The sequence below is a fragment of the Danio rerio genome, chromosome 1 (assembly GCF_052040795.2).
Source record: "Danio rerio strain M-AB ecotype USA chromosome 1, GRCz13ab, whole genome shotgun sequence".
In the NCBI taxonomy this organism is placed as follows: domain Eukaryota; kingdom Metazoa; phylum Chordata; class Actinopteri; order Cypriniformes; family Danionidae; genus Danio; species Danio rerio.
In genome coordinates, this window is record NC_141021.1 from 39,403,514 (window position 1) to 39,413,730 (window position 10,217).

Here is a 10,217-nt window from a genome sequence, read left to right on the forward strand (position 1 = left end):
GGTTGTCAATCCCATAAATTACAGAGCTGTGTGTACAGAACAGGCTTAAGCACTAAAAGGAGAACTGACAACCAGATTTAGCTGCAGTGTGTGTAAATGGTCATAAGGTTACAACATGTTAAACAACAAATTAAGGGCTTTTTAAATGCGCTGTAATTTAGTCATAGGAAACACTTTGACATAAGTGACAGTTCAGCCAGATTTAGCTGCAGAGTGTATAAATGGTCTAAACGGTTACAACATGTTAAACAACAAATTAAGGGCTTTTTGAATGCACTGTAATTTATTCATGTAGGCCCACACAGAAATCCACAGATTTTTTGCCCATCGTTGAGTATTTATTCACTTGTGTAAATGTGTTTAAATTTATATTTATTTTGTTTTTACATTTATTTCAGTAATATTATTAACTAATATGAAAATGTGCATATGATTTGTTTACAATAAAGTTTGTAAAGTATCAATTTCTGTCTTTTAGCAGGTACAGTTGAGGTCAGAATTATTAGCCCCCCTCTTTATTTTTTTCCCCAATTTCTGTTTAACAGAGATAAGATTTTTTTCAACACATTTCTAAACTTAATAGTTTTAATAAGTCATTTCTAACAACTGATTTATTTTATATTTGCCATGATGACAGTAAATAATATTCGACTAGATCTTTTTTCAAGACACTTCTATACAGCCTCAAGTGGCATTTAAAGGCTTAACTAGGTTAATAAGGTTAACTAGTCAGGTTAGGGTAATTAAGCAAGTTATTGTATAATGATGGTTTGTTCTGTAGACTATCGAAAAAAATTATATAGCTTAAATGGGCTAATAGTTTTGACCTTAAAATGGTGTTTAAAAATTAAACACTGCTTTTATTCTAGCCAAAATAAAACAAATAAGACTTTTTCCAGAAAAAAAAAATATTATCAGACATCCTGTGAAAATTTCCCTGCTCTGTTAAACATCATTTGGGAAATAATTAAAAAAGAAAATTTAATTCAAAGGGGGGCTAATAATTCTGACTTCAACTGTATATTACGTGAGAAACTTGCTCTGATTACAACGGAGACCCGGAAGGGACGTTGTGGTAGAGGGGAAAAAAGTAATCTTGAAAGCAAGTTGAAATGAATAAAAAAATGTCAGCGAATGTATATGAATGCGCTTAGTATGATAAACTGTAATGCGTCCGTATACATGCATTCGCCGATTCAGAGGTTGCATATGAAGGGCGATGATCAATGCAGAGCTTTAATGAAAAGAAAGTGAATGCAGACATTTTTATATTTATTTCAACATTATTTCAAGATTAAAAATACACAAGTATGGAAAAATACTTAATGATAGGATGATAGTGGGATAGAATGGTAAAATATGGAAGAATCCTGGCAAAAATGGTAGGGTTGACTTGTATAAAGTGATAAGGAAGTGTTTGTAGAAAAAAAGTTTTGCGAGATAACGCAAATGTATTTTTTTCATTTGCATGTTGTTCTGAAGCTGTTTTCATATTTTTAAATAATTAATTAAGCTTCTATATTGGCAGCAATGTTTACATAAGGAATATTTAACTTTCCAATCTGGAACAAAAATGGTTCTTGATATTTATATATATATATATATATATATATATATATATATATATATATATATATATATATATATATATATATATATATATATATATATATATATATATATATTTTTTTTTTTTTTTTTTTTTTTTAAGGTGACACGGTGGAGCAGTGGGTAGTGCTGTCGCCTCACAGCAATAAGGTTGCTGGTTTGAGCCTCGGCTGGGTCAGTTGGCATTTCTGTGTGGAGTTTGCATGTTCTCCCCGTGTTTGCGTGAGTTTCCTTCGGGTGCTACATGTGGTATAGGTAAATTGGGTAAGCTAAATTGTCTGTAGTGTATGTGTGTGAATGGGTGTGTATGGATGTTTCCCAGTGATGGGAATCTGCTGCATAAAACATATGCTGGATAAGTTGGTGGTTCATTTCGCTGTAGTGACCACAGATTAATAATGGGACTGAGCCAAAAAGAAAATGAATAAATATTTAGTTTTAATATTAATTATTTTCTTTCAGATTAAAAAAAATGTTGGTGTTAAAACAACTTTTTAACTGAACGGTTCTTCTGGGGAACCAAAAATGATTCTTTCTTGACGTCACCTTTTGAAGTACAACGAAAATCAATGGTTCCCAAAGTGATTGATTACTTGCAGACTTCAAATATCTTTTAAATGTTTCTCAGAAGAATTATTTTATCTCTCCTTAAATAGTTTATGAATTGTATGATTGTGAGGGTTATTATCCATTGACTTTGACCTCTAGCTTTGCATGACTCAGCATTTGTAATGTTTGTATATACTGGCTGTACTCAGTGACCTGGGATTATTACATGGATACACACACACATACAGATACACACAAACACAGATACACACAGAAGTGCAGCATATTACATCGACAAAATGCTGTTTTAATGCTGATGCGCAATAGCACACACACACAAATGTTCCTTCCATTTATTTACAAAAGATAAGCCAATGCATAAAAAAAATTGAGCTTTAGTAATAATCTATGGATGAAGAGCAGCAGTATAGGCACATTTCATCTCTAGCGTTCCGTCTGTTGAGCATTTGCACTAGATCTAATCTTGTTAGTGCAGATTTAATGAACTGAAATGCCCAGATGGTTGCTAAAGAGAAATGCGAATGGTCTGATTTGCTCACATAAGGCAAGGATAGCTGGCTACTCTTCTTTTCCTGGCTAAATGTCTTGCTGATTCTTTAAATAGAGAGAAAGTAAGTGCCACTCAGGTTAGTTAGGGATGACTTAATCTGTGCCAGTATTGGCTGTTAATGAATGATCGTGTAAATCACTCCTGCTTTCACTTGCATCTCCTACCTTTCAGCACATTCACACACTTTCAGCAGTTCTGTCTCTTTTTCATTATGGTGTGACAAGGGGTAGTTCTTTCCAAATTTAATCTTTGCATCATTGTCAAATGGTTTTCAACATTTAAGAGTTTCTTTCTTCAGCTGATAACAAAAGAAGATATTTTGAAAAATGCTGGAATATTAATAAGGAATGAGGAAATCAGTGCCTTCATGTATTGATCTTAAAATATGTATATTTTGCAGGTCGTACCTTCACAAAAATTGAGAATTTAAAGGAACTGAATTTATTATTATTATTATTATTATTATTATTATTATTATTATTATTATTATTATTATAAGTAGTAGTAGTAGTAGTAGTAGTAGTAGTAGTAGTAGTAGTAGTATATACGGTTTTATAAAACTTTTCCCTATAAAATAATTCCAATGATTTTTCAGAACACTATTATTTTCTTTATATTAAGTCATCCAATGAAATTCCTGTAATTTTTATATTTTCAAACATGAAATGTCAATCATAGACATCATTCATTCATTATTGCCACAGCGGAATGAACCGGCAACTTATCCAGCATATGTTTTACCTTCCAGCTGCAACACAACACTGGGAAAGAATCATATAGACATCTTGTTTATACAACAGTATTTAAAAACAAAACATGTAGACCAACTTAATACTGCTGTGAAATGCACACTTTAATATACTGATTTTATTCAATCTGTGAATATCAAAGTTAGGTTTATACACTCACCAGCCACTTTATTGGGTACACCTTTCCAACTGCTCGTTCAAGCAAATTTCGAATTAGCCAATCACATGGCAGCAAGTCAATGCATTTAGGCAAGTAGACATGGTCAAGACGATCTGCTGAAGTTCAAACCGAGCCTCAGAATGAGGAAGAAAGATGAATCAAGTGATTTTGAATGGTTGTTGGTGCCAGACGGGCTGGTCTGAGTTTTTCAGAAACTGTTTACTGGGATTTTCATGCACAACCATCTTACAGAGAATGATCAGAAAAAGAGAAAATATCCAGTATGCGACACTTCTGTGGGGGCAAATGCCTTGTTGATGACAGAGGTCAGAAGAGAATGGCCAGAGTGGTTCGAGCTGATAGAAAGGCAACAGTAACTCAAATAAACACTCATTATAACCAAGGTATACAGAAGAGCATCTCTGAACACACAATGTCCAAAGATGAGGCGGATGGGCTACAGCAGCAGAAGACTATACACCAGATGCCTCTCTTGTCAGCTTCGAACAGAAAACTGAGGCTACAATTCGCACAGGCTCACCAAAATTGGACAATAGAAGATTGGAAAAACGTTGCCTGGTCTGATGAGTCTCGATTTCTGATGCAACATTCGTATGGTAAGTTGCATCAACAACATGAAAGCATGAATCATCCTGCCTTGTATCAATGGTTCAGGCTGGTGGTAGTGGGGTGATGGTGTGAGGGATATTTTCTTCGCACACTTTGGACCCATTAGTACCAATAAGCAATGTGTCAACAGTCTACCTAAGTATTGTTGGTGACCATGTCCAATCCTTTATGACCGCAGTGTACCCATCTTCTGATGGCTACTTCCAGCAGGATAACCCACCATGTTATCAAGCATGAATCATCTCGCTGGTTTCTTGAACATGACAATGAGTTCACTGTACTCTATCCCTGTACATATATTCATATATTGTAACATATACACTTGTAATCATGTTTATCTATCTGCACACTACTGATTATTAATAGCAACCTGCACATCTATTCATATATTGTAAATCTGTTCATAGCTTATCCAACCTGTATATAATGTTCATAGTACATCCATCTGTAAATATCACTATATTTTTCTATAACTGCACTTTATAACTTATCCTGCACTTGCTGCTATTGCACTGCTGGTTAGACCTAAACTGCATTTCGTTGCATTGTACTTGTACATGTGTAATGACAATAAAGTTGAATCTAATCTAATCTAATCTACTCAAATGGCCTCCACAGTTACCAGATCTCAATCCAATAGAGCAACTTTGAGATGTGGTGGAACGGGAAATTTGCATCATGGATGTGCAACCGACAAATCTGCAGCCACTGCATGATGCTATCGTGGACCAAAATCTCTGAGGAATATTTCCAGTACCTTGTTGAATATATGCCATGAAGGATTAAGGCAGTTCTGAAGGCAAAAGGGAGTCCAACCCAGTACTAGTAAGGTGTCCCTAATAAAGTGGCCGGTGAGTGTATTTACATTCAGCCTATTCACAAGCAAACAAACAAACTGATTGGCCTTTTTTCTATTTTCCCTTTTTTAGGAAACTATTAATAAATCTTGGCTTGTTGTGATTAAATTATTTTAACCTTATTTAATAAAGTATGTGGACTTTTATTTCTTAAACAATCTTGTCAGAAGGCATATCTATGGGCATATTCTCACATGACATCCACCTGGCTATTTAACCACAGACCACTAAAGTATGTGTCAATCCTATAGGGTTACATAAAAGCATATACGTCATAAAATAGCTATTTACAAAAATGTCATGGAATGAAATGACAAGAATGAAAACAGATTACACTGAATCTGTGGGTCCAGAAGAGCTCCCATAAATCTTCACCGGTGACTGGGACTAAACTAAACTGCTCCCTCAGCTCTTTGTTTCTGCTTTCTAGCAGTTGTGAAAGGTTACTTTCACACAGAGCCTTATAAATCAACAATCTTTCAGTGGTATGAGTTTAATTTTTAAAGTTACAAGGGTGTTATTCATCTCTTTGGAGCAATAAGGAAATTTCCCTCTGGCTATCGATGATCGGTCTACAGTGTAAATCATATCATTGCATTTATACTGCCTTCCTAATAAAAAAAGGATTACTGACAGTGTCATATAATGATCACTATCATATGCAGCAACACTATAGAGCATGTGTGTGTGAGTGTGTGTGTGTGTTTTATCTTTCAGAAACAGTGTGCACTTACAATGTTAGCCACTGCAGGATGGCCTGCAGGACACTAGCTATAATGAAATGATTGCAGAGTAAAAACCTCTAGTTAAATCATACTCCTCTTTTCTCAAGTACGCGCCAATTACCCTAATGTGCTGCCATAATATCACTTCATCATGATGTAACCAAATTAAATGATATGCCATGCATTTCTAACAATACATTCCTTAAGTTATTTTAGTCAATTTCAATGCACTACCACATCTGGAGGACCAACAAAAAACAACAAAACCACTCGCACAGAGTTTTGGAACCACTAAAAAGTTTTGACACCCATGGTTTGCAAATGTTCATGTTAGGAGTACACATCACGAGAGAAGCACACCAACTGCAGCAACTATTATGTCTCAAGTGCGCCGTTAAGTGTTAAGGAGAATTTTTAAGGGCTCTCAAGAGACCAACATGCCCTCATTTCCAGAGCAGATGATTCTCAGGGGGGAATCGAGACTGAAGGATCCAAACTTCAGCGTGCTTTACAACCCTAGGGCGAAATCTGACTCCCCGATATCTAGTGACTCAGCATTCGGACAGGGCATAGTAAATTCCTACACATACTTTAAATATTTTTTTCCTCTATGGCATCCTGTCACTACAGTCTTTAATAGCAGGTGGAGTGAGGCTGATTATCTACGAAGTGCCTGCATGTCATTGCCGATGGTCTGTTTTCCTGGCTCATTACAAAGCAAGTTAGTTAAAGTCATTAAAAACAGCCTCAGGTGCAAAGACAGAGGCATTTGATTAGGCTCAGCGTGTCTACTCTTAGCTCCCATGCTAGTAAGGTGACTTTCATTTTCTTTTTCACCTTTAGCCTTAATGCTGTGTCACATTTTATGATGCCATATCCTGGGAAGATAAAGAGACTTGTTTTTATTATTTAGGGTAATCTGTAGTCATAGTTCCTAAAAAGTTTAGCAAGTATACAGTTGAAGACTTATTATTAGCCCAACTGTATAATATTTCTCAACACATTTCTAAACAAAATAATTTTAATAACTTATGTTAAATAACTGTTTTTTTTTTCTTTTTTATCTTTGCCATGTTGACAGTACACAATATTTTACTGGATCCATTTCAAGACACTAGTATTCAGCTTAAAATGACCTTTAAAGGTTTAACTAGGTTTATTAGGTTAACTAGGCAGGTTAGGGTAATGAGTCAATTGTTGTATAATGATGTTTTTTTTTTCTGTAGACAATCGAAAAAATACTGCTTAAGGGGGCTAATGACCTTAAAATAAACCTTAAAATAAAAAAAGTAGTTTTTTCAAAATAAAAGTTTTTTCAAAAAAATAGTGTTTTCAAAAGCACCGATTCACCAGCGCCCACCCACTTCCCTAAACTCAACCGACAGTTTTCAAAAGCTGAAAAACAGAAAAAGAACAGCCCTTTCCTAATTTTTACAACGTTTTCAGATTTTACTACATTCTCACCCAGTTATGTTCTTATTTATTTTATTTTATTGGCTTCTGTTTTACACGCTTTTCGCTGAACTCGGATCCCATCGTCCTGGTCAACTCCTCTTTACATCACAAGTCTGTACATGGTGAAACTGTTAACAGTTGGAAAGCTGTCCATACGGAGGTAAGCGGTGGTTAGCGTAAAAAGGAACATCGTTAAATCACCCTGTAGCATTCTAGACGAAATGCAGCCATACGTAGCTCTGGCTACATCTTCGTGATCTCCAGAAATGTATATAGGGCTACATTTTCAGAATGAGCCAACCATCATTTAAGAGATATTTGAAAAAAAAAAGATTCACAGGAGGGCTTAACATTTTAGCTTCAACTGTAACTCAAAATGTGTGATTTGCACAAATCTTTGCTTCTTTTGTTTAGTTAAAAATAATAATAATAAAATTTAAGATGGATTTGCCAATTGGATGACATGTCTAAAGAAATGTTAAAACATTAAAAAAGATACAAGTCAGGATCATGCTAACATAAACAATTGAGATACTGTTGAAGAATTAACCTGCAATTGTGAAGCATCGTTGAAATGTGTCAAAAAGACTAAACGATATGCAGAGTCACTCTGCTTCAATAACTGTGACTATTTCTGTCATCTCAGAAATATAGTTTATTAGGCTCTGGATTAAAGAGTGCTGTGACACACATATCAAGACATATCTTGTTTAGTCCTAATTCATGAAATTTTTCGAGGAAAGATTCATGGAAACGTTTCGTCTTTGCCTTTTATAGACTTACTGACATGATAGTTCATTTTAAATCTCTTAACCTTGATTTATTTTTTATTAACATTTTATGTACTCATGTTTTGCCACATGGCTTAATTTTTTTAAGTGTAATATGCAAAGTACATTTTTGGAAAATATTCACTTTTGAATGGGTTATCTTCCTATAAAATCATACTCAAGTAAAAGTACTATTGTCAAAAATTTATTGCAAGTAAAGTGATTTGATCGGACGGGAATCACAGGACTGCTTATTCTAATTAACCAATCAATGTAGATAAAAAATATTCAGTAACGACAGCAGATTTAAAGAAAATAGTGCAGTAAAAGAACAGATAATACATTAAAAATGTACTCAAGTAAAAGTAAATTTTAAAAACTAGTTAATAAAGTACTATAACTGAGAAAAGCTAATCAATTACAGTCATTTGAGTATTTGTAATTCATTACTTTACACCCCCGGCCATGACACAGCTCATCTAAGTCAGCAAAAAGCACCCTGTCCAGCTCTTTTAGGCATATTTTGGACAATTATTCATCATTTTGAGTCAAATCCTTTAAATGAATAATGGATCAAGTCCACAACACCAATCTAAAGCATTCCAAAAGTATTGTTAGCCAACTATGGGCAAAAGTTCTGTCATTACTGACATAGTTCAACAAATCTGTGTTTGTCTGAGAGATTTTAAAGACTATTTTAAAAAGATTTTAAAAACCCTGAAGTGACCTAAGCAAAACAGAGAAAAATAAGGCAAAACAACAAATGACAAAAAATAAAACAGCAGTCCATAGATGCCATGCTCATTATAAAGGAACAATCTGGCATTATTTTAACCCTAAACTCTGTTTATTATTCCAACAACACCATTTGTACTTTAATGTCATCCACTATCATTTTGTCAATATCAGTTCAGGGAATGTTTAGGCATCTGTATCTTTCTAAAACTATTGATTTAGCACTGAAAAGGTGATATCAGCCCAAAACTAAAGTTGACTGTACTTAATGTATTGCCCTGCAAAACAAACAAGAAACTTTAGTTTTTGCTATTGTCATTTTTAATTTGAGGTTTATAATAAGTATCTGAACTAGAATATTTGGAGTCTGTGTAATTAATGTTGTAAAACAAAAGTATTGTTGAGTTATGTTTAGGGATGCAACAATTAACCATTGAAAATTAACAATTAAATTTTACTATTAATCTCCCCTTAATTCGTTGTGTTTGATTAATCGTAAAGGCCTCTCAACACCTCATTTCTGTATGGAACAAAACTGCTGCAACTAAACAAAGTTATGCCAGCTGTGCGCTAGTTTAAAGTTCCGAGCTTTGCTCGCACTGCTTTAACTATGGCTGAGAGTATTAACTTAGGGCTGTTCATATATCGTGTCTTTTGTGCGCACAAGTCCGTTATTTCCAATGGAAGACCTACAGTAGTGCGAGTGCACCTCGAGTCACATGACAAGAACTGAAGCTATCAGCTTTATACTTTGTACGGAATAAAGCTATTTGTTCTCTAACGAAAAAAACAAAAAACTAAAAAAAAACTAAATGAAATGTGCCAAACAAGTTTATAATATAGTTGATCAAAAGTGCCTTTCAGACAGAGGTTCAACAGCCTTTGACTACATTTATTCTCTTTAAAAGGGAAAAAGGTAATATGTAGCTTAGATTTACATTAGACAAATATTTATTTATTTATTTATTTATTTATTTATTTATTTATTTATGAATTTATTCATTGTTCTGTCATTTATTTTCAGTGTAAAATTATTGTTTATTGATTAAATGATTAATTATTATAAATGCCAAAAACTTTCTTTCACTTATTTCTAAGTCCAAAGAGAGATTGACTTTTAATTATTTTTTAAATTTCTGTGCTGTATTAATTTAGTTACTGAGCAACAATAAATAACACTTTCAAATTTAAGAAGTTTTCAGGTAATTTACTACACTTGTGGTGTTTTGAAATGAATGAAAGCATAATAATCATCATGAACATGAAACTGTAATTATTCCTCAAAATCTATAATCGTTGCATCCCTATTGTTTAATACAGAACTTACTGTGTACTCTTAATCTGAACCTCATTACACACTCAAAAAAAAAACCTTTGCTGCTAATTCCAACAACTTCTTTAAAGTAAG

General features: G+C 33.9%; 1 protein-coding gene across 3 annotated transcripts in view; it reads right to left on the reverse strand.

Moving 5' to 3' along the window:
- Positions 1-10,217, reverse strand: part of nr3c2 (nuclear receptor subfamily 3, group C, member 2) — a 151,189-nt gene that overhangs the window by 115,089 nt on the left and 25,883 nt on the right.